Source organism: Spinacia oleracea, chromosome 5 (assembly GCF_020520425.1).
Source record: "Spinacia oleracea cultivar Varoflay chromosome 5, BTI_SOV_V1, whole genome shotgun sequence".
NCBI classification, from domain to species: Eukaryota; Viridiplantae; Streptophyta; class Magnoliopsida; order Caryophyllales; family Amaranthaceae; genus Spinacia; species Spinacia oleracea.
This window is the reverse complement of record NC_079491.1, coordinates 33,073,096-33,097,829: the sequence shown is the minus strand read 5'-3', so window position 1 is coordinate 33,097,829 and position 24,734 is coordinate 33,073,096. Positions and strand designations below refer to the sequence as shown.

The 24,734-nt window shown below is 35.5% G+C and overlaps 2 long non-coding RNA genes across 2 annotated transcripts; both read right to left on the bottom strand.

Moving 5' to 3' along the window:
• Positions 1-10,482: 10,482 nt before the first annotated feature.
• LOC110802746 (uncharacterized) lies at positions 10,483-13,236 on the bottom strand. The gene is made up of 5 exons (XR_008921394.1): positions 13,157-13,236; positions 12,990-13,058; positions 11,323-11,396; positions 11,102-11,218; positions 10,483-10,752 (listed from the first exon to the last, which is right to left on the bottom strand). It is a non-coding gene; the product is annotated as an uncharacterized lncRNA (long non-coding RNA).
• A 1,035-nt stretch (positions 13,237-14,271) lies between these two features.
• LOC110798705 (uncharacterized) lies at positions 14,272-14,871 on the bottom strand. Its single transcript, XR_008921708.1, has 3 exons — positions 14,628-14,871; positions 14,432-14,531; positions 14,272-14,316 (listed from the first exon to the last, which is right to left on the bottom strand). It is a non-coding gene; the product is annotated as an uncharacterized lncRNA (long non-coding RNA).
• Between the last annotated feature and the right edge of the window lie 9,863 nt (positions 14,872-24,734).

Below are 24,734 nucleotides of genomic sequence, written 5' to 3'. Positions count from 1 at the left end.
AGATAAACTGATAGCTGAAACAAGCTTAATAGTTGTCGATTATTTATGGATGATGGTGAAATTAGAAGGTAGAAGCTTAGATTTAGTATTATCATAATAAGGTATGTAATGGTAAAGAAAAAGGAGGATGCATCAGCTTATATGGGCTGTGAGGGTTGCAGTGGGGGTAGTTGTTTGAAATAAGAGTAATATGGACATCTTGTGTTTTATAAGTGATGTAGATTTGCTGTGTTTTGGTGTCCGATCTATAACAATCTTTACTCAACTGCCAAAACCCTGGGGTTCTAATTCAAATTCGAAGGCTTTACTCCCCTAAGGGACAAATTAGAAAGGGTTTAGATTGATTATATGAGCTTCACTCACTAAATGCAATTAATCTACCTGATCTAATTTTCAGTGTTTTCACTGGCCCACAAGTGTCTTTAATCTTGTTTTACTCACCGATTTACAACAGACTCTTTAGTTAAAAGTCTCTCCTTCCACAAAAGAATTTTTGAAAAAATTCCTGAATATTTATCTCAAAATCTGAAAATTACAAGCAAAGAGCTGAAATAATCTTAATAAACTGTCCTAATACCTCACTACCTCCTTAACAAATTACATATCTAATACCTAGTCCTTAAAAAGATTCTGAAATAAGAAGACTAAACCTAATCTAATTAGGAAACAAACTCCTGGTACACAAGTACACGTTTTCAGCTCTTCTTACTTTCTTAGCACCTCTAAGTTTTTAAACAAACCAATCCTGAAACACATGGGACTTGAACAAAACAACAATTACCGAAATCCCAAACAAATTTTAATTTGAATTCAACAGATTCAGGAATCCTTGATAGTGCAACTAGGAAACAGAAAAACGAGTTTAATTCACCAAATAGACACACCATTGCATAGCCTTGGCTAATAATGATATAGAGAAGATAACATGATCATTAGAAGGGTCTACGACCTACTGGTAAGAAAGTATGAAGAAGATAACATGATTGCAAATATCTCATCTGCAATCAACGACTCCTATAAACATAACATTAGAATGTATGAAGAAGATTTTCACCATATCAAAATGTAATTCACACATAAGGAAACCAGTTTAGAATGCAAGGCGTACAAGGAAAAAGGCAACTTGTCAGTGATTCTTTTTAGCAGCCAATTGCGCTGGAGTGAGACCATTGTTATCTACCATATCAGGTCGTCTTTCTTTCCAATCCGTACCAATACCGTGCAGGCCTCTAAGTTCCCTCGAATGGAAAACCAATGGAGAGGGGTACATAGCTCGAGAGAAAGCATTTATGTATTTGTGCTTGTTTATTAACGTAAACCAAAAAGTGTGGATAGTTTATTCGATGGTAAAATTATATAATATGATTTATGCGCCGATAAAATTCTATAGTACCATGGGGTTGTTATGAGAGAGAAAGTTGAGTAACGGTTGATGGAGCTGCCTGCTGCTTTTAGCAGAAAGATGGTCATATGAGTCTAAATCATATACATTTTTACAGTCAATCTCTTTTGGTCTTTATAATTCAACACCCAAAGTATTATATGAAGTATGGTTTAATCTCTTTCTTTTTTAACATTCTTCTTCTGCAGGTAACTCTTGAGATCCCTCGGGTCAAGTGGGAAGATGTTGGTGGACATGGGAAGTGAAGGCACAATTGATGGAAGCTGTTGAGTGGCCTCAAAAGCACCAGGATGCATTCGAGAGAATTGGAACCTGCCCACCAACATGAGTGTTATTGTTTGGTCCCCCCTGGATGCAGCAAAACGCTCATGGCCCGTCCTGTAGCTTCTGAGGCAGAACTGAATTTTCTGGCTGTCAAGGGTCCAGAGTTATTCAGCAAGTGGGTTGGTGAATCTGAGAAGGCTGTTAGATATCTTTTTGCCAAAGCAAGAGCTAACGCGCCATCATTTATATTTTTTGATGAAATAGACAGTCTTGTTGTCATCCGTGGAAAGGAAAGTAATGGTGTTTCAGTTGCAGATAGGGTCATGAGTCAACTTTTGGTTGAATTGGATGGTAAGATATTTGTGGGTCTAGTAGCAGTATCATTGTTTAATAGATTGGAAGTGTTACTTTGTCGTAAAGCTGTTTTAGCTATTTACCTTCTGTTGTCTTCTTGCTGTTTTGTTGCTTTCTTTAATCTCTACCCTTACGCCTTTCTTTTGGGTTTGCATTCTTATTGGAACTGGATTGTTTCCTTATTTTACACTCAAGATCTATTAGTGAACTTGAAAGAACCATGTGAAGATATCTACAATCTTAGAGTACATTTAATGCCCCCTCATATTAAGTGGTGGCATGGTGCAATGATGGAAATTGTGCCAATTAAAAGTGAAGCAAACTAGACTTATGTATGGTCCGAAAATGTTTTTTCTTATTCATGTCATATGATGTCTGGATCCCTAAGAAGACCTGCTTTCTTCTAGGTCTACATGGAAGAGTTAATGTTACTGTTATTGCTGCTACAAATCGTCCTGACAAGATTGATCCTCCCTTTCTTAGACCAGGTGATCTTCTGCGGCTCTCTCTGATACACAAATATGAGCAATTGTTTGATTAAATTTGCTTTTTTTTCTTTATCCTGCATGTTACCAACTTCTTAAATATTTTCCTGATGTTGGACCCGGTTATTGAACAGGGCGGTTTGATCGACTCCTATATGTTGGACCCCCTAGTGAAACAGATTGTGTTGACGTATTTCATGTTCATTTGCGTAAAATGCCTTGCGGTTCTGATGTTGATGTAAGCGAGCTGGCTCATCTCACTGAAGGTTGTACTGGTGCTGACATATCTTCGATCTGCAAGGAATAAGCAATTTCAGCAATTGAAGTTCTTGGGTTACAGAAACGTTTGTTATATTTTCAGCTATAATTTTTATTTGCATATTTCAATGAAATCAGGAAAACCTAAATTGTTCAGAAGTAAAGATGGAGCACTTGAAGACTGCAATTCTTCGTGTACACCCATCAGAGATTCAACCTTATCAAGAATTGTCGGACAAGTTTCAACGGCTTGTACATTCCAAGTATCCATCAGAGGCATGTGTACATCAGCTTAATAGACCAAAGGAGTTATCATCCTGGTAACGGTCCTTTTCTACATTACCTATTTGGTTTAAATTGTCAGCCTACCAACCTGCTTAAAATCCTTTTTATTGCTTTTAGTGCTCCCTTGTACTGTTATTAGCTTATAAAATGTAAAATTTCTCTAAGATATTGTTTTTCCATCTGACCAACCTATTTGGTTTTCTAGACTATCTGCTGAAATATTGTGAGACTTGTGTTGCTGCCTAGAGATTAATAGCTGAACCACCAAAGCCACATGCTACAAGCTTAGAACTATTTGGGAAGGGGAGATTTATAGTTGGTATTATTTTTACCTAAGAATCCACAAATGACAGTTACCTCTATTTTTCATTTCTTAGGTTGGATGCAAAGCTCTTTGTGTTGACTGATAGATTGATTAATTCTTGAATGAGCCCTTTGAAAGCGTGATCCAATGTAACAACTTTGACGGATCCAGATTGTATGTATGGGATTGCTTCGAGGATGATTAATGTTGTCCTGGCTGATTGTTTATAAATTGGATATACTAAAATCTAATTCTTATTGCATGGCAGGACAATGTTTATTCTCATGATATCCCAACTACGTTGCATAGAAGTAAAGCTGACTGTCCAGTACCCGAGGTTAGTAATCTGTCTATATATTGTTCATATTTGAGCGTAAACTTTCATATGAATGTGATAATTCCTCGCATTGTATATGTCTTGCCACTTCTTCTCTGTCCATAAGCAAATATAGTTGCTGCAAACAAAATCAATGTTCAAAGTTTAAAGTATCAAACCACCACAACACATAAACAATCTGAAATAAACATAGGAATGCTGAATGAAGCTATTAATAAATATGGCTTAACAGAGCTTTCAAATGACACTAAATATGGCTTAACCATGGTAATTAAAATTCCACCTAAAAAGGATTAAGCTCCAAATTCGATCGTGAGCTCAGACCACAACAAAGTACCAAATTACCATCATAATGTGTAAGCCAATTCTAGCGTAGAATGTTAAAATAGAGAGCTAGGCCGCTGGTAAACTCTTGAGCACTTGTCTTTTGGTTGTGTCTACGGCAAGGCTGCTTTAGACCAGATTAAGCAGTGGCTAGGGATAAGAACTTCAAGAATTGATCTGTTATACCTGCTGAAATGGCTACAGAAGGACTACAAAGGCTATAGATAGTAAACTGATGTTCCTGCCTTAGTAATACCAATATGGAGAGTTAGAAGTGATGTAATTTGGATTTTTGAAGTTATACATACTGATTCTCTTGTAAAAGTTGTAAAGGATACCATAAAGAGCAGGATAGGAAGAATCATAGGGAACTAAGTGTAAATATCACAGATCTCTAGCTGCGATACCTAGACTTTTTTTTTCTTTGTTTCATTTTCCGCGGAGATACCTGGACCTTTTTTTAATAATGTTCATGTATGATTGAATTTGCTGAACTATAATTTATCTCATTATTCAAAGATCGTAGATTGAATAAGTGTTTGCTTGATCAACCTTGAAAAATATAATTTGAGTGATTCAAATGATATTGTTAATTTTCCTTTGATTTTAAAATGTGTTCATCATGCTTTATATATTTGACATATTGAATTTTCTTTGCAGATTATTGATGATTCAAGTGGTAATGGTATATGTAGATCAAGATCAACAAGTTATCTTGAAGCTAAGCTAGCATAGTAATAGGTTTACTTGGTAATTAGTTTGTACGTAGTCAGGAGGTAGTTTTTATTTAGTTTTGGACTATCTTGTAGAAGAAATGATGTTAGGAAGTTGTTTTTGCTTTAACATATTCCTTTTATTTAAGTTAACTAGACTCTGGAAATTAATTTAATGTATGGATGATTTATATTATTATGTCACTTCAGTTAACTAGACTCTGGAAATTAATTTAATGTATGGATGATTTATATTATTATGTCACTTTTTCTAAATTAATCAAAGCACGACGTTACGGTGTTTTATGATAATGTAGTACTTAGAGTATTTGATTACTATCATCTATGGTCAATATATATATTTTATAAATAATTTGTGATTTTAGATACATATATATATATATATATATTATGATGCAAATTATGACGCTCCAAAGGGTCTAAATTATTTTGGAGGAAATGAGGAGAACGCGCACAAAAGTGAACATATAGGGACTCTAATAAGAGTCTCTATATTTCGGGTGTCTAAAGCGTCTCTATATGGTTTATAGTGGCGGAGAAATGTGTCTATAAGCGTGCAAATAGTGACGCTTTTTGCAGTCTAAATATTGCGATTATCTATAGAGTCCCTATACTCCAAATAGCGGCGGCGAAATTCATCGTTATTTTGCAAATTGCGACGCTTTAAAGCGTCGGTAAATAGCGGCTATGAAAATAGCGACCCTCTCCCAAAGCGTCGCTATGTGAAATAACGACACTCTTTACCGTCGCAATTTGTCCCAAAAAGCGTCACAATGTGCCGCGTTTTTTTGTAGTGGTTAAATGTCTAAGTGTTGCATTTAAATGTGCATAGAAATTGTTTGATTCCACTAAACTTAATGTTTTATTGAATTCTGGTTATGCTTTGGTTGGGAAATCGTTAGTAAGACCTTAAGTTGTCTCTTTCAGGAATAAAATGTTCCTTTTAGGTTTAAAGACATGTATTTTGAGGATGGAACACCAAATTTGGCCAAGTAAGAGACTAGGAATAGTAGGTGGAAATACAACTCAGGGATTATGACCACCATTATTGAAGCAGTAGAAAGTAGTTTCAAGGAGGATAAAGACATAAGGACTCATGATTGGGACACATTCATTGAGGAGCCTATGGGAGTTGGTGTAAACAATGATCTAGAAGGAAATGATGTAGCCGTTGAGAAGGAGAATGTAGGGATTGAGGCAGAAAACCCTAACCCAGAGGTCCATGAGCCTACCATTGAGATCTCTAGTGATTCAGATGTAGAGCCTGAAGCTGATGGTGAAATGTCAAGTGAGCCTCATCAAAATGAAGACGTGGGAAAGACTCAGACTCGGAATAAGAGTTCGACGAATACTAAAGATCTAGATTTCACTCCACAATTTTCCAAGGAAAGGACAGATAGGCAAGATGCCTTAAACATTTGAAGTTGGAATAGTTAGTTAGTTCTTCTTAATAGTTAGTTAGTTCTTTTATGTTTTGGAGAATAAGTAGCAAAGCTACAACAGTTTAAAGTCACTACAAAAAAACGCGGCATATTGTGACGCTTTTTGGGACAAATTGCGACGTTATAGAGTGTCGCTATTTCACATAGCGACGCTTTGGGAGAGGGTCGCTATTTTCATTGCCGCTATTTACCGACGCTTTAGAGCGTCACAATTTGCAAAATATCGATGTATTTCGCCGCCGCTATTTGGAGTATAGGGACTCTATAGATAGTCGCAATATTTAGACTGCAAAAAGCGTCACTATTTGCATGCTTATAGACACATTTCTCCGCCACTATAAACCATATAGAGACGCTTTAGACACCCGAAATATATAGACTCTTATTAGAGTCCCTATACGTTTACTTTCGTGCGAGTTCTCCTCATTCCCTCCAAAATAATTTAGACCCTTTGGAGCGTCACAATTTGCATCATATATATCAATTAATCAATTAATCTAAAATCACAAATTATTTATAAAATATCTATTGACCATAGATGATGGTAATCAAATACTCTACTACATTATCATAAAACACCGTAACTTCGTGCTTTGATTAATTTAGAAAAAGTGATTTATATAACAATATAAATCATCCATAAATCTCCAGAGTCTAGTTAACTGAAATAAAAGGAATAGTTAAAACAAAAACAACTTCCTAACATCATATTTTCTACAAGATAGTCCAAAACTAAATAAAAACTACTTCATGACTACGTACAAACTAATTACCAAGTAAACCTATTGCTATGCTAGCTTAGCTTTAAGAGAACTTGTTGATCTTGATCTTCATATACCATTACCACTTGAATCATCAATAATTTGCAAAGAAAATTTAATATTTCAAATATATATATATATATATATATATATATATATATATATATATATATATATATATATATATATATATATATATATATATATATATATATATATAAAGCATGATGACACATTTTAAAATCAAAGAAAAATTAACAATATCATTTGAATCACTCAAATTATATTTTTCAAGGTAGATCAAGCAAACACTTATTCAATCTACGATCTTTGAATAATGAGCTAAATTATAGTTCAGCAAATTCAATCATACATGAACATTATTAAGAAAAAAGGTCTAGGTATCTCCGCGGAAAATGAAACAAAGAAAAAAAAGTCTAGGTATCGCAGCCAGAGATCTGTGATATTTACACTTAATTCCCTATTATTCTTCCTATCCTGCTCTTTATGGTATCCTTAACAACTTTTACAAAAGAATCAGTATGTATAACTTCAAAATTCCAAATTGCATCACTTCTAACTCTCCATATTGGTATTACTAAGGCAGGAACAGCAGTGTACTGCACCCTTTTCTGGAATCTAGAGCATTTGTAGTCCTTCTATAGCCATTTCAGCAGGTATAACAGATCAATTCTCGAAGTTGTTATCCCTAGCCACTGCTTAATCTGGTCTAAAGCAGCCTTGCTGTAGACACAACCAAAAGACAGGTGCTCAAGAGTTTGCCAGCGGCCTAGCTCTCTATTTTAACATTCTACGCTAGAAATTAAGCAGGAATACATAAATATTGATACTCCTGCAGACACAAATTTGGTGTGCGTCTTTGTGATATTGGGTCTGCTATCCACCTGTTGTAGCCCTTGTAGACGGGTTTTCCTTTCTCATGTTTATCAGTCTGTTTAGGTTAAGATAGTGTTGGTAATGATTTTTTAAATGATTTGGAGAGTCCAGCTGTGACAAATACTGAATCTTAAAGAAATTAGCTTCTACTTCTGTCTAGTTTCCCCCCCTAATACATTGTCTGTAAGGATAAATCATGGATGATACCTCTAGACTCAGTTGAAGAGTGTTTCTTCAATAAACCAAGTGCTTCTCATACAATACTATTACCTCAACACAAGTAACAGTAAACAAAACAGATAGAAGAAACTTCTGTATTGAGCAACAAGACATCAGATAGCCTGTTCATATAACTAGTATGGAGCTGCTACATAAAGATAAGTGAACAGACCAAAAACAAAACAGACTATAGAATTCAATCAAACATAAAACAAGCTTTACTATGCGCAACTATAACTCTTTATAGTAGTTGATTTCAGACTTATCTATCACTTATGGTCAGAGTTCGACTGAGCTTTTATCAGGAAAGTAAGTTGGTGCTGTCTTGGCTTGGCTTACACATTATGATGGTAATTTGGTACTTTGTTGTGGTCTGAGCTCACGATCGAATTTGGAGCCTAATCCTTTTTAGGTGGAATTTTAACGACCATGGTTAAGCCATATTTAGTGTCACTTGAAAGTATTTAGTGTCATTTAAAATTATTAATAGCTTCATTCAGCATTCCTATGTTTATTTCAGATTGTTTATGTGCTGTGGTGGTTTGATACTTTAAATTTTGAACACTGATTTTATTTGCAGCAACTATATTTGCTTATGGACAGAGAAGAATTGGCAAGACATATACAATGCGAGGAATTATAGAAAAAGCTGTAACAGATATTTACAACCACATAATGAATGTAAGGTTCTGATCATAGAAAGTAAAAGCTCAGTTTAAGCTTAGTATGTTTCGTCCTATAGTTGACATGTCAAACTAATCGCTTCTCCCATGATTATAGACCCCGGAAAGAGAATTCACTAGCAGGATTTCTGGACTAGAAATCTATAACAAGAATGTCAGGGATCTTCTCAATTGTGAATCTGGTCGCACCCTTAAGCTAGAATCTAGGACCGATTAGTGTGTTGGAGGGGAGAGATTGGTTTCTATGCACAAAACAGCTAAGTTGGGTCCACATAAGCTAGAAATTCTCATTTGTTTTGAAAATAGTAACTCGCCCCTTCCCAAAACTGTAACAGAAATACAAAAACATGGAAACAAATGCATACACGCCCCAGTGTAATTCGTAAATAACATACATGACAGTTAATGAAAGACTACGTCAACAATATTACGGTGTATATGCAAGGACTAAATAAAGTATTAACATGGTGCCATGAGAGAAACTACTACAAATTGGTCGCAAATCTAGATGTCATATACTGAATCCTTAGTAGCACAACAATATATAGAATGTGAGTCCATTACCAACTAGAATACAATAGTGCTACACTGCTACATGCACATACAATTTCACTGGACAAGCTACCTAATGTCACTGTCTGTATCATCCTTCCATTAATGTGTTCAACCAAGAAAATTCAATAAAGTAAAAGAGAGAAACGCCACTGCACTAAAACAACCATTTCAATTTCTCATATTTTCTTTTTTCTGAACATGGGGAAAAAATCAGACTGAATCAAACTAGAAAATATCAGACACAATCAAAATGGAAAAAAATAAGACCCAATCAAACTGGAAAAAGTTAGACACTTCGTATTATTATTGTCATATTCTTCTCTCTCTACTTTTCTCTTTATTTATGAAATTGGGAACCATTTCAGACATCAATTTCAGATTTTCAAAGGAATTAGGACAAAACACTAGATATGACAGTAAATCATACTTTGAATAATATTTTTCTAATACCATAACTAACTAGAAGAATTGTAAAGACTAGAACAACACATGTATAAGAAAAAGAGAATTAGTGAGGATGACCACTTATGGTTTGACAATTTTTAATCTTTGAGTGTTAGTTTAGTTTGACAATTTGTAATCTTTGAGTGTTAGTTTAGGCCTTGCTAATGCTTACATGCATGGTTTGTGATTTTTAAACCGTAGCATCACAAAGAAAGACTTTCTCAACCTTAAATGATTATTTGCATACAGCTTCCCTCCCCCCGGCCATAATTAGACTATAATTAGACTGGAAAAACAAGTGACAGTGCCTCTCCCTTATGCTTTATCCCAGTTTAAATTAAAGAGTAACAATTCATGTAAACAAATCAGAACAATAATCAAGCATAGCAAAATAGAAATGCATGATTTAAAAGTCGTCAGAAAAGCAATCAGTGTAAAAATATTAAGAACATCAAACATCAAGCTTAAACAAACAGATAGAAGCAATATTAATCTACACTGAAGTTTACACCTACTCATTTATATCATTTTACGTAAGGCCATGTGCTTTACACCAATTGAAATGAGTTGATGTTGAATAATATTGGTCTTTATTGATAATAACTGATTTATATTTATTAAAAATGATTTTACTGATCAATGTTCAAACAAGGCCACATATAGCTGCATTTATATCCATTTTATGCATTCCTTTTTAAGTCTTAACATTTGTGAGTTGTTACAACTTACAAAAGGGAAGTCGGAAACTTAGACATCATAATTAATGTAACAAGCATATATACATGAGTCAGATTGAGAAGATATAACACTTACATTATCACTTACGTTGTGAACTTGGATGATTTCCTGGATCATCTTCCAAAAGTATGGATTACTGCATTAGTTTTCTGTGCAAACAAACCGCTCAAACCATTTCGACTTCCCCAATCACATCCACGACCTTTATCAAACTCGCAGAAAATGACATATCAGAGTTCTCCTCTGCATCATATTTTGATATGTACCTGCTCATTAATAACAAAATTTCAACAATTAGATAATGGGACAGGAGCCACAATGTCTTCCTCTATTAACATCGATGTCAAGAGCTCAAGAAACCTACAGCTATCCAGTTTTGTATGTTACAACAATCAGATTAGAAAAAAGATATTGAAAAACCTTTGTAAAAAGTTCATACTTAAAAACCCTGTTGTGAGTCTTGCTAGACATGTTTCAAAATAAGTACTAGTTACCTGAAAATATTTTCTACCTTCACAAGAATCTTTTGGCACGGAGCAGTAATAGTTTATCCAATAGAACTAATTAACTGAATTTACATAACTCTAAACTGCGTAAACAAGCGCTTGTGATTACCTGGAGTACAAAAAGTCCATCAGTAGCCAACACAGACTCACAGTAGCAAAAGAACTCCTCAACGTATTCATGTCCTAATCTACTAATTCATGTCTTTCAGCTATTTCTAGGATCTCACTGTACCATAAAACAGAAGAAAATTAATAGTTAGAGAAAAAAAAGGAGGAAGAAATATTATATTTAATGGCTACTGCATTTTGTAGAGAATTTTGAGGTCATACCAAGTGAAAATTCAATCATATTATTGGGCACCCTGCAGTTGTCGGTAATCACAGAGAAGGAGCGTTATGCGATTCTGTATGCATAACAAATTTATTGGACGGGAATGTGCAGAAAGGCATTGGATAGAATTTAAAGAGACATAAAACCAAACAAGTCAACCTCCTTCAACAATGATGCCACTAGACAACGTAAGCTGTTAAATTTCACACAAAACTGCATGATTGATGCATAAATGAGTCTACAGACCCTCATCTAACAGATGTTCTCAAGAAATACAGATATGACTAAGAGGCATAAACTACAAATAAATATTAAAATAAATTCTCCATGTTTTTTTTGAGTGCAACTCGAAATCAAATGCGTGTTTTCATACAAAAAATAAGACAAGTAATCAACATTCTCATCGTAATGAAAACAGACCTTAACTAGCAATATAATTCAGTTTGTTTTGATAGGCAACACAAAAGTTCTACAGATGATCTAGGTAAATTTAAGTCAAGTTTGTTTTGATTGATAGATGGGAATATTATCGTTAACAAGTTAAAAGATTAGACTCACTGAATAGCAACATATTTAGGGACTAGGGCAGGTACAAAGTCAATCAAAGAGTAAGAGGATGCTCAAAAACTCAAAATGCATGCAGGAAGCAGTCCATGTAAACCTCGACACTATGTAACTTCAATCTAAAAACATAAAAAACATCTTTCCATAGTAAAGAAACATATAAGTCAATATGGCAAGAGGGTGACATTAGCATCTTTCCAATGTGTTTGTTCCATAAAATTTAAATCTTATTGTATTTTGAACTGTTGTTGAAGCATCAAAACTCTTTTTCCTTTTGTTCATTGGTAATACAGAGAATACTAAGCGCGACTTTCAGCTCCATAATGAATTTATATTTTTAATACTATTGAGAAACACAAAATGGTTGTTCATGACCAGCGCATGACAGGAGAAAGATAACCAATTACAAAGTGTAATACATGATATAAGGAAGTTCAACAAACTCTTTACTTCATAGGATTTGTGATGAAGAGAAGTTCTTAGCAAAAAAAGTAAACCTAGTCCGGGTACTTAGCATGTGAATCAAAGTACACTTTGAGAATCTAGATAAAAGAATCTAATTTCATGGCTAATCTTCCATAAATTCCACAATAAAGTAAATGGTGAATCTAAGTCACGTAATTCCACAATGTAATGGTGAATTTAAATCACAGAATGCCCCAATGTGCTGGTGTCTACTAGATTGCAGGTTCTAGCTTCACGGTTGCTAACAAAATCATTGTGGACTACAAGGTCGTCACTTATTTGTTAAATACACTGAAGACCAAGAAGGTACTCTAGAGATAATGAATAGCTGCTTCATGGATATCAGCATATCCACAGGGGCACGATCTTCATGTATGAGCTTGAATTGGTCATGTGACGGGGGGGGGGGGGGGGGGGCAATTATGTGGAGACAAGAAAGAACCCAAAAAAGCTATGTTACATGATTCAAAATAGATAAAAAATTCAAGCAAACTCAGAAATTAGATTATACTTTCTAAAGGAACAAAGTCGATACTCTTTTTAGTCAGATTATCAGGTATGTTTTAGTATGAAGCACGCATAAAAAGGTTACTGATACTGTAGCTTAGATATATGACTAAAAGACTTGAGAACTGACCTGGAGTTTCTCTTAAGAACTTTTCAGTCTTTCACCATACTCCTTTACTTCCTGGAGACCTTTATGTAACTGCAAGCAATCCCATATTATAAAAAAATAAGCCTTTAATCTTCAAATGCCCAAACCGACATCGAAAAATGTGCTAATAAAATCATCCAAGTATATACCTTAGTCAGCCGCATTTGACGTACTGAAGATTATTTTTTTTAGCAGAAATCAATAACTCGTCCAATTTCTATTATCACCATATGGTTCAGGTAATCCAGAATTAATACACCAAAATAACGATCTGATTATGCTAAATAAGCAAAAAGGAGAGTGTTGAATACCAGGGATATTTTTTCATACCAGCTACTAGTCGTTTCTTCTCTTCTAACTTCAGCTCCATTTCCGATTTCTAATAAAGAGATATTATTAGTCGCTTTTGAGTTCTGATAATACAGTCCAATGAACGAAACCTAGAAGACTATTATAAAGCTCCTTGTGTATGAAATGATATAGCTCTTCGCCATGAGAGGAGTAGACTCGCGAGTAGACTATTCCACACTCGCGAGTGGTTAACTAAATATTTATAGCTTATTTTATATATGATGTCAAGTTGTTGACTAAGTGCCACACATATACTGTTGGATATTAGATTACCAAAACATGCTATTTCTGGTGCCAATTTGAGCAGCAGCTAGCAATGAGGAAGAGAAGGACAACCAGATAGACTCTTCTAGGCTTCAGCACTACCTCTCGATTGCTTTCCTCTTTCGAATGTTGTCACATGGTAGCCTGAATGTAAGAAGCAACAATTTTAAATCAAACAATTTGAAAAAACTAATTTATGAAATTTGGGGAAAAGAGGAGTACCCTAGCCTAGGTGCAAAGTAACATCAGAATATGTTTTGTCGAATTCACTGTTGCAGCCTCCATCAGAACCTGAAGTCCCGTTCGTCGCAGAAGAAACCTTGGTTGCTATGGGGTAGTACTCAAGATACATAGGTTTCGGGCGTTCAGATGGTGTATGAAATCCTCTAAGCTCATAAATCTACAGATCATAAAAATACAGATTTAAAACTGCTATATTAGTCCACCCCACACAGTAAAACTCGTTCACATGAATGGGAGAAAGAAATATAGTTACTTGTCTGGTAAGGCCCTCTGCTCCTAAATTATTAAAAAAATAGGTAAAAACTGCATCTTTAGTCTTAGGTAAAACACATAGTACCATGTCACAAGACCAACAACATACATCAAACAAAAATTATAACTATTTAGTCATATAAATACTGTGAAGTACCTACCTGCCTGAATGCTCGGGTTGTTCCATCAGCAATTGGTCCTGCAGTAGCAAGTACTCGCCTAAATCGATATTAATTCGGGTGCTTGTCGTACAATAATAGCCTCAAATAAAAGACACAAATAACCAAAGGGAAGGCACTACAAACTACAGCCACCTTCTTAGCTTTTACAGACAGTAGGCTTTCACTGAGTTGCTTTTCCAGCTGCTGCACTTCTTTCAAGCTCAAGTTTGATAAATCTTTACCCAGCATCCTCCTGTAATTGACAATGGTTGTTACTAGCCCGGCCTATGAAAGAGTTTATAATAAAAGACCACAAACTTGAATCAATGACAGTTTTGAGGACATATACATTTGTCTCAATTGGAGTTTTGTTATCCTGTCTTTCAGACTATCAATCTCCTTCAAATCTTCTCCCTGCAAATAAAAAAGAGATACAAGAAAAAGAGAATAGTTTGATAAGAGAGGCTTGTTTATACAAAGTAAGCAAAGAATTGTCTAGCTGGCCATAATCAACAGAATCCATGCCTGACATTAACTAGATACTTAAAAAAAATCTAACTATGCAAGTTATGCAACAGAGAAACAAAGGGAGACATCTTTGTAATCATCAATCAAGTATGAAAATATAAACACTTCATCGTGAACTAAAAATAGAATTTGAGTCAAGACCCTTGTACCTCAATCACGAGTGTTGTCTTTCCGCTTTGTACCTTAAACAAGACCAGTAAGGATCGCTGAATTTGGTCTCAAAGAAGGCACATGTGACGTGACAATGTAATACCCATAAAACCTAGCCATAAAGGACATATTCCAACCAAATAAATGTGGTAACTTCAAAAAAAAAACCTCTAAAAAATTCAAGAAACAAGCAGCAACATAGCATCACTCCTTGTTACAAATGCACACTCAGCTAAATTATACTATTTGTCGATTCAGTGCTCCTAAAAATGCTTAATTTATCAACTAGGTGATCCCAATGTAGAACAAAATTCATAAATTTTATGCAAAAGTTAACCTTAATTTCCAAAACCCACTTCAGAAACTTCAATAGAAAAAAATAAAGACCTAAAAATAAAACCCAGAGATAAATTAAAATTAATCAACAAACAAACTAGAAATAAACCCTAAATTCAAACTTAAAATATGTTGAATTTTTATATAAATATTTTTAATTGCCTGAAATATACTATGAGTAGGTAGACAAGAAAGTTCAAGCACAAAAATTTCGGCAACAAAAATGAAAACAATAAATAAAATCAAACCTTCAAGAACTTCTTCGCGTGAATTGGGAGAATTTATCTGACAAACCAAAGAAGCCGAAAATCCAAAACCCGCAACTTAGAGCGAATATCTCTAACAAAAACACTAACTTATTGAAGCTTGAGATGGTTATATTTGGCGAATTGTGAAAACTATCAATCAGGGTTTCCCTCCTTTTGTATTGAGAGGAATGACAAGATTACTAGCAGATTGCAAAAGAAATTGAGGTGATTCGTTTGTGCTAACCTGTTGTAAACGAAATTAAGGGGATTCTGAGATGACAACAACGATTCTCTGGGAGTGTATTCAAATTTTCCAATGAGCAGTTGGTTTTTGGAGAGTGTGGGTTGACTAGGTTGAGTGTTTGATATGTTGTGGGAGCAGGTATGGGAGAATTAAGCAGGGTTAAGGGGGGAAATTTGGCTAAAATTATAAGCGAAAAGTTATAGTTTAGCGGGCTTAGCTAACAAGTGGGTACACGTGTCTTTTATTTGCTAATAACGACGCTCTATAGCGTCCTTATATGCTACGACCCTTTAAAGCGTCAATATTTGCAAACTCCTATCCGCGCCCCAGAAATCCCTGTGACCCTTTCGTGAACCGTCGCAGTTAGTCCGTCTAGATTTGTATGTTTTTCTCATAGTGAGTTAAAGCAACATAAGTTTGATTATTCGTTATTCTTTTCAAGGATGTACTAAACCTTTATAGAGTTAGCAATAAAAGTTAAAGTATTCGTTTCCAATTTGAGAATTCCATAATTCGCCAACAATAGTTTATGTTTATATCATAGAACCTTTATGTTATTTTGAGGACAAGTGCGTTATTCTGGTTTAGAAATTGTTATTAACACTCTTTTGAGGAATAAAAGTTAGGTTATTGATTATCCAAAGGATCAAGAGTTTATTTTGGGACGCAAGGGGAATGTTTTCTTCTTTTATGCTACCTTGTTATTTGTGATGATTGGATTTTGTTCCTTGTTTCTCAGTTGAATGTCCTATATGTGAATATCATTCTTAAATGACCGAGGGGATCACCTTCGTAGATAACTGTTGCACATTCATAAATGATTGTTTATTTTATGTGAATTCTTGATGTTGGTGTGATATTACACTGCTAGGATAATATTAAGTGAAGCTTCAACCTAGAGTAGAATGTATTAATTTCAGGCCGTGTTATAGAATGGCCAACAATAATGACTTAGTTGTTGCTATTCGCCTCTGGCGGAAAAGCTGACCCAAGAGAGAACTGAGCGTCCCGATTTTGCTGGGGACATGTTTGAGAGACTGGCCAAAGTTAAGTCACCATACTTTAAGGGGAAAGATAATCTTACCTTTTTAGAGAACTGGGTTAGAGAGTTTGAGAAAATGTTTGGGGCAGTGAACTGTCTTGAGAACATGAGAGTGGGTCAAGTGGTACTGTACTTGAAAGATGAAGCTGATTTATGGTTGAGAGAAAATGAAGCTAGACTTAGCGCTGTTGAGGGATTCAATTGAGATTCATTTGTTACTGCCCTAAGGAAAAAGTTTTATCCTCCTTTTATGAAAAAAAAGCACAGGAATTTATAAACCTTAGAATGGGGAATATGACCATCGTTGAATATTATAGTAAATCTATAGCACTGTTGAGGTTTGCACCGGAGGTTATAGCCACGGAGGAGCTAAAGGCTCAGAGGTTTGAGCAAGGTTTGACTGATGAGATCCAATTAGGATTAGGTGGGGAAACCTTTACATCTTTGGATATTGTGTATGGGAAAGCTGCCCATATTTATGGTTTGCAGTCAAGAAGGGACAAGAAAAAAAATATTGTTGTTGGGGAGAAAAGAAAAGAGTTTAATGCTGGGGAAAACCAAGGGAATTTCAAGAGGAATATGAATGAAAATGGGAATGGGAATAGAAATGGAAACTTTCTAGGAAGGAACAAATAGGGGCACAACAATAGGAACCAACATGAGAGAGTGTATCAGTGTAAGATGTGCAATAACAACCATCCTGGTAGAAACTGTAAGGGAGAATTAGTGACCTGTAACTATTGTCAGAACAAGGGACATAGGGAGTATGAATGCTTTACTAAGCAGAAAAAGGAACAAAATGGTAATGGGAGTTGTAACCAGGTGAAGTAGGGATTTAACCAGTCAGGAAATTAGGGTTTGAAGCTTGTAAGGGCGCAGAACAACTAAGAGAACCTCCATAAGTCTGCTAATGAGAATAACAACCATAATAAGGCTCCGGGTAAACTGTTCGTGATGAGTAGAAATGAAGCTGAACGTTTTACAGACGTAGTTTATGGTACTTTTCTATTAACTCCGCGCCAGTTAAAACATTGTTTGATTCAAGGACACTTGTTCTTTTATTTCATCCTCTATTGTTAAAAATTTGAGGTTAGTAGATTTTGAGGCGATTGATTTACCTGTTAGTCTACCTACTGGTGTAACCATAAGGTGTATCGAGTTGTTTAAGAACTTGTTTTGGAAGATAAAGGATTGCGTTTTCCTTCTGATTTGATAGAGTTTAACTTGGGAAACCTAGATGTAATTATGGGGACGAATTGACTAAGTTTTTACAAGGCTGAGATAGACTGTGAAATTCAGAGAGTAATTTTAAGGAATCTTGTTGGGAAGTTGACCTCATGTAGACGTTTTGAGAAGTCCAAGAACCTTTAGTTATTTCTGTAATGCGAGTGAGGAAATGGATGAATAGGGAGTGTGAACTATTTTTCTGTAGTGTGTTAGATGTGAGTAAAGAAGTTGGAGTGAAAATCGAGGATGTTGCCATTGTGAGTGGATTCATTGATGTGTTTCCGAGTGAAATTGCAAGTATGTTACCTGTTAGATCCTTTGAGTTCACTATAGACTTAGTTCCTGGAACGACACCTATATCTAAAGCACCATATAGAATGACACCTCCTGAAATGAGAGAATTAAGACACAATTGCAAGAGTTGTTTCGTTAAGGAGTATATTAGGCCTAGTGCATCACGGTGGGGAGCTCATGTGTTGTTTGTTAAGGAGAAAGATAAGATTATGGAATTATGCCTCAATTTTAGGGAACAAAAAACCATCAAGAACAAGTACCCTTTGCCTAGGATAGATGACATATTGGATTAATTGAATTGGGCGAGTGTGTTCTCGAAGACTGATTTGTGTTTGAAGTACCACCAATTGAGAATAGCTGATAAGGGCCTAAGACCTCATTAGGATTCGTTATTGTCATTATGGGTTTAGAGTAATGTCATTTGGGTTAACCAATGCACCTGCCATAATTATGGATTTGATGAATAAGATTTTACACGAATTCCGAATTAAGTTCGTTATTATGTTATTGATGATATCCTAATTTATTCAAGGAATGAGAAGGAGCATGACAAACACTTGAGAATTATTTGAAGACGCTTAGAAAGAATATAGTTTTATTAGATGAAGTATACAAATCTTGAAGTCATGTGTGTATAAGTGACACCGACGGAAAAGTGAAGGACTAAATTGATTGAAAACTACGTTATGTAAAGGAATACATTTAAGAGAAGATTCAAGTGGTCCAGGATCGTTAAAAATCATTTGTTGTCTTGAAAAGATGGGAGGATTATATGAATTGGTGAAAGAGATAAGAGTTAAGCCCAAAAGTTATGCATCCATGAAAGGCGTGATGAGGTTCGGTAAAAAGGAAAAGTTGAGCCAAAAGAGTTTCTTTAGATCCTGCTAAGATTCAAGTTGTGAGTGAGTGACCTACTCCAACGAACGCGTCCGATATCTGAAGTTTTATAGGCCTAGATGACCAATATAGGAGGTTGTGAAAGACTTTTGGAAGAAAGCAAAACCAATGACCAACCTGTTTGAAAAAGGAATCGAATTAAAGTGGAGTGAGAAATGGGAGTAAACTTTCCAAGTTTGAAAAGAGCATTTGACCTCTGCACCTGTGGTCGCGATAGTTGAAACCCTATGAGACTAATTAACCTACTCATGAACTAAAGCTAGATGCTATGGTGTTATCTGCGAATATTTGGAGACATTACCTTTATAGGGCAACATGTAAGATCCTTACCAAGCACAAAAGTATGAAATTTTGGCAATAAGGTCCAGTTGAATCTTGGGGACAACATTGAAAAAGAGTACTGCTTTCCACCCTGCAATTGATGGTTAGCCTGAGAGGACTAACCAACCTATGGAATATATGTTGAGAGCCTGTGCTATTGACTTTAAGGGTAGTCGAGAACCATCTAGATTCGATTGAATTTCTTGCAACAATAGTTACTATGTGAGCTTTAAGATGACACCTATTGAGGCATTGTGTGGAAAGAAGTGTAGAAATCCCACTTGCTACGATTTTAGTGGAAATATAGCATTGGGGGGGGGGGGGGGGGGGGCATAATTCGTTGAAGGAAATATATCCAGAGTTATTTTCTGAGGTGAATTACGAGGGCGTAACTCGTTTTCTTTAAGAGGGGTAGAATGCGATAGAAATTCGCATTTTTTACCTATTATTATGGTATTTTTATGCATTTTATGCTCATTTTTAGATAATTATACATGTTGATACAAGTAAATAGATTCTCCGCATAAGAAAAAGGTGTTCATGAGTAACACAAGCAACTTTAAGTTGGCAAAAGAGTGCACATGAGTGGCACAAGTACTTCTCCAGTAAAAATAAGTTAAAAACTTTTGAAAAATGTGTGAATTTTCGTGTCAAGTTTCGGGACGAAACTTCTTTTAAGAGGGGTAGATTGTAATCCCCCGTAATTTTACACATTTTATTTATATATTTTAACATATAGTTAATTATATTTAAATAAGAATTTACGGATTTTAGAAATAAATATATATAATTAACGTATATTTATTTTATTACATTTTGAATATTTTTAACGATTTATGAAATCAAAATAATTTTAGAATTTTAAGTTGAAAAGAAATCAAATTACAAAACTAATTGAATTTATAAAACGATCCTATTCGGTTTTGGATTCAAATCCTAAAACTAAATCCTAATGCTAGCCCAATTGGGTAAAGCCCAAATAATAAGACCCAAACTCCTCCCTTCTCTACCTCTATTCCACGTGAAAAAAAAACTCAAAACCCTCATCTTCTCCCTTGCAAACTCACGTGAATTGCGTTCTCATACCCTCCTCCTTCACTTCGACGTTGCTTCCCTTGCTGTTGCTGTTCACGGCCGCCGCCACCACCCACGGCCACCACCCTCACCGTTGTCCGGTAACTCTCTTTCCTCCTCTCCTCCTTCTCTTCTCTTTTGTTCCGTGGTTTCTTTTGTTTCTCTCATAATTTTTCACTTCTGTTGTTGCGACAGCCACCACCACCGGTCGGCTCTCACCGCCGCTGTCCGTCGCCCACACCCGTTGTCGCCGCGTCCCAGTCAGGCCAGCGCTCTTCTCTTCTTCCCCCTCGTTCGTTCTATTCTCTTTATCCTCATTGTTTGGTGCACAAGTCCACCGCGACCACCATTGCCGCGCAACCGGCGGCCACCGCAGCCCTCGCCGCCGCTTTCCCCTCCGGCCGGCGTCTCTCTCTCTCCCCCACTTTTGGTTGTTCCTTAAACCCTAAGCTAATTAACAACTTTAATTACGTTTTAATCATTTAAATTATGTTCTTGAATTTAAATTATACGTTTTTATAATTTAATTAGAATTTTCAGAATTATATATTATGTTTAAATAATATGTTTAATTTTCAGATTTTATAAATACATTGAAATATTGATTTTTGATGACATAAAGTATGAATTTCAAGGTTTTAATGGTTGTAAATCATGGTAGGACGATTGTGGATTATTAAATTTATTGTCTCGATGTAATAGGAACGTAAATTGGCCTTGGTGAAGTTTTTAAATAAGTTATATTTCTGAAAATTTAAAGTACGATGTTTGCAAAAAGTTTTCAACGAATTTCAATCACTAATTCAATAATTATGATGCTAGGAAATCAAATATTCAAGTTTGGATATTGGGGAAGGTTCTAAATATGTTTGGATATTGGGAATATTTTTGGTTGTTTAGACGGAGAATTCTCTTTAGGCGACTTTTGAAAGTGTTAAAGTGGTCTATCAGTTTGTTTACACAAGGTACGTACATACCTGTGTGTTTGGAGATGTGTGTTATTTGTTGAAACCATGTTGAAATTGTTGATGAACTTGGTTATGTTGAAATTACTGAAGGAAATATGTCCTTCACCCAAGGTGCATTAAGTCTAATACCAAGGTTCAGATTAATTGCGAACAATTAATTCAGTGAGATCAAGTGATCGGAACAGCTAGCTGGAGCAATGCTTCCGATCAGTGAGTTCTAATGAATATTAAGCTCACAACTTACTCTTGACTGAACCTACAAGGTCACACCAATGGCATGTAACAGATCACCGGATTAAATGAATCGGAAATTCATTTAATAGCTTTTCGGGAATTAGTTGGAAAACGTATTATACGATACGACCTTGCATCGGAATCGTATATCGTATCGCGAATATTCGTAAGCTAGGCGAAACGAATAAATCGTATCGTACGACGGTGATTCGTCGTATACGAAACGATAAATAATATATCGAAAATATATTAATCGCGGATACGAGGAGGCAACGCTGCCAGCCCAACGAGCCAAGGAGCGCAAGCGCGCAAGTCCCACTGGGAGTAGCAGTGAGCCAGCGCGCAAGGCCCAAGGCCCAGCGCTTGTGTGGTGCGCGCGTATGGGCTTGTTGTCCGGTTCTTGCCCTTGTGGCTTGGCCGGATAGTATTATAAACTAAGGGGTTATAATATTATTCTACACAAGTTTTCCTAACCTAATACACAATTCAGCCACACACATCAAACCCTAAGGAGGAGAGAGAAACCCTAATTCTCTCTCAGCCTCCATGGATGTGTTCTTCCCAAAAGCAAAAACTCTTGAATGATTGTCTAAGCTACGATTATCAAGACGGATCTGAACATGTCGGTGAACCAAGTAGAGGAACGACAAGTGGAGTTCTTTTTTCGTGTTCGTTAACATATTATTGTGGAAAACACGCTTCGAATGTAAGTTTGCTTAATCTGTGCTTTATACATGTTTCCTGGCTTTGGGGATTGTTTCCGCACATGTTATTATGTTTAAATGTATTCCCCTACAGTGGTATCATGAGCTTTATGTATTCAAAGCATGAATTAGCATGATTATTATTGTTTTTGCATCTGTCTTAAATTTGGGATTTTTGTTGATTTTTCGGAATTTTTACGAACTATTGAATGAATTGCGTAATAATCAGGTCCGAAATCAAAAATGTTCGTTTTTTCGAGTTTTAAAACCCTAATTTGATTGAAAAAGATTTTCTACGATCAACTCATGAGAACGGAATTGCTAAAACAGGCCTCGAAGTATCGTTTTTTGGGCGTTTTTGTTAATTTTTCATTAAAAATTAAAAGTGTTGGACAGTAATTCAATTAAAATGTCGAGCTAAACTACTCGGAATTGCTTGAAATTTTGACACAATCTCTCTGGTTATGTTCTTGATCTATGGTAAAAATTTCAGATTTTTCAGATAAGTATAAACCCTAATTTTGCCTTTCCCCAATTCGTAAAATTTGAAACCCTAATTGAATTTTAATTAATTTTGGTTTAATAATTCGGTTAACTGGGAAAGGGGTTATAATTTCATGGGTAAGTGGATAATTTTAAAAATTATTGGATTAAAATTTTGAATGGTTTCGTTAATTTTAATCGCACTTAAACCAAATTATTAAAAATCTGAAATTTAATTGTTTATGAACGATTTAAAGCTTCGGATTTTATTAATTAAAAGTTCAAACTTTAAATGTTGATTCATTCGTTCTTAAAAGTTTGAATATTGCCCTTGATTTAATAATTTTACGAAATTGGATTGTCGTTGGAATTTATTAAATCGTTAAAAATCGTTGTTTTTCGAAAATAAAAATCGTAACTTTTTGAAAAATAAAATTAATGCAAGTTCGTGAAATTAAATTAAATTTTAATTAAGTTGGTCCGTATCACGAACCAAGCACGAACACAAGTATGGTGGACGTATGGCTCGTCGAGCCACACGGGCTGTTGTGCTTAGGCCGAGCCGCATGCGACACGGGCAGCAGCAGGTACGCTGCGTGCCTCGTGCGCGCTGGGCGAGGAAGGGGCAGGCGACATTGCTTGCGGGGCTGCGACGAAGCAAGGCGCGAGCCATGCGACGTCCAGCACACACACGACGCACAACACGCACGCAGGGGCAGCATAGCTGCGGGGACGCGATGCGCGCGCGAGGGGCCTGGGGGTGTGCCAGCCTTGCTCGTGCGCCTCTTGGGCCACACGCAAGAAATTTGCGCCCAGCCCAACTACGTAATCGGACTTTTTTTGTTGAAAATTGTTTATTTCGTTGGGCTTCGTATATCTGCATTAATTTGGGCCAACGGGATATTTAATTTAATATTTTATTTGCTTGGGCCGGGCCGCGAGTTTTAATTTAATATTTCATAATTAATTATCCGGAATAATTATTGGTTTGAGTGGGAGCCACTAAATGAAATTAAAATGAAATAATTATTTTAATTATTTTCGTAGGTCGCATTATTTTAATTAAATTCAATTTTAATTAGAATAAAGTCTAAGGATTAATAATTTGGAAATTGATTAATCTTTTAGGACGCGTTTATGTGAACGTGAATTTTAATTAATTCACGTAAATACTTGCATATTTACATGGGCCATTCGTTTTAGCATACGAATGGGTGAATGCATAGATTGTATATTTTATGTAATGCAGGTACTCCAAAGTGACTAGTATGGCCAAATTTAGGATAGTTAAATACGGTATGCGTACCGTTCTATCTTTGAATGTAAAGTTTTAAATATGGTCTGCGTAACATGGAAATTTTGATGTAATTTATTATTTTCAAGTATTTCTATGTTTAGAACTTTAAGTTAGCATTTGAACGAAGATTCAAGACGATGCCAAGCTAACAAGGAGGTGATGAAGATTGGATGCTTCAAGACAAGAAGTTTTGGGCCATACTAGATCACCATTTATTTATGCACTTCTATATATATATTATGCGTGAATGTATGAATGTATGTATGCTTTGCATGAACAGGTTGTTTTCTATGAATCGATTGGTTTTAGGTTCACTAAATAATCGAACCAACATAGAAACAACTAGGTCCAAGTAATATTGAGTTTAAAAAATTGCCTTCTAAATGAAGCACTTACAAAAATCTAAGGA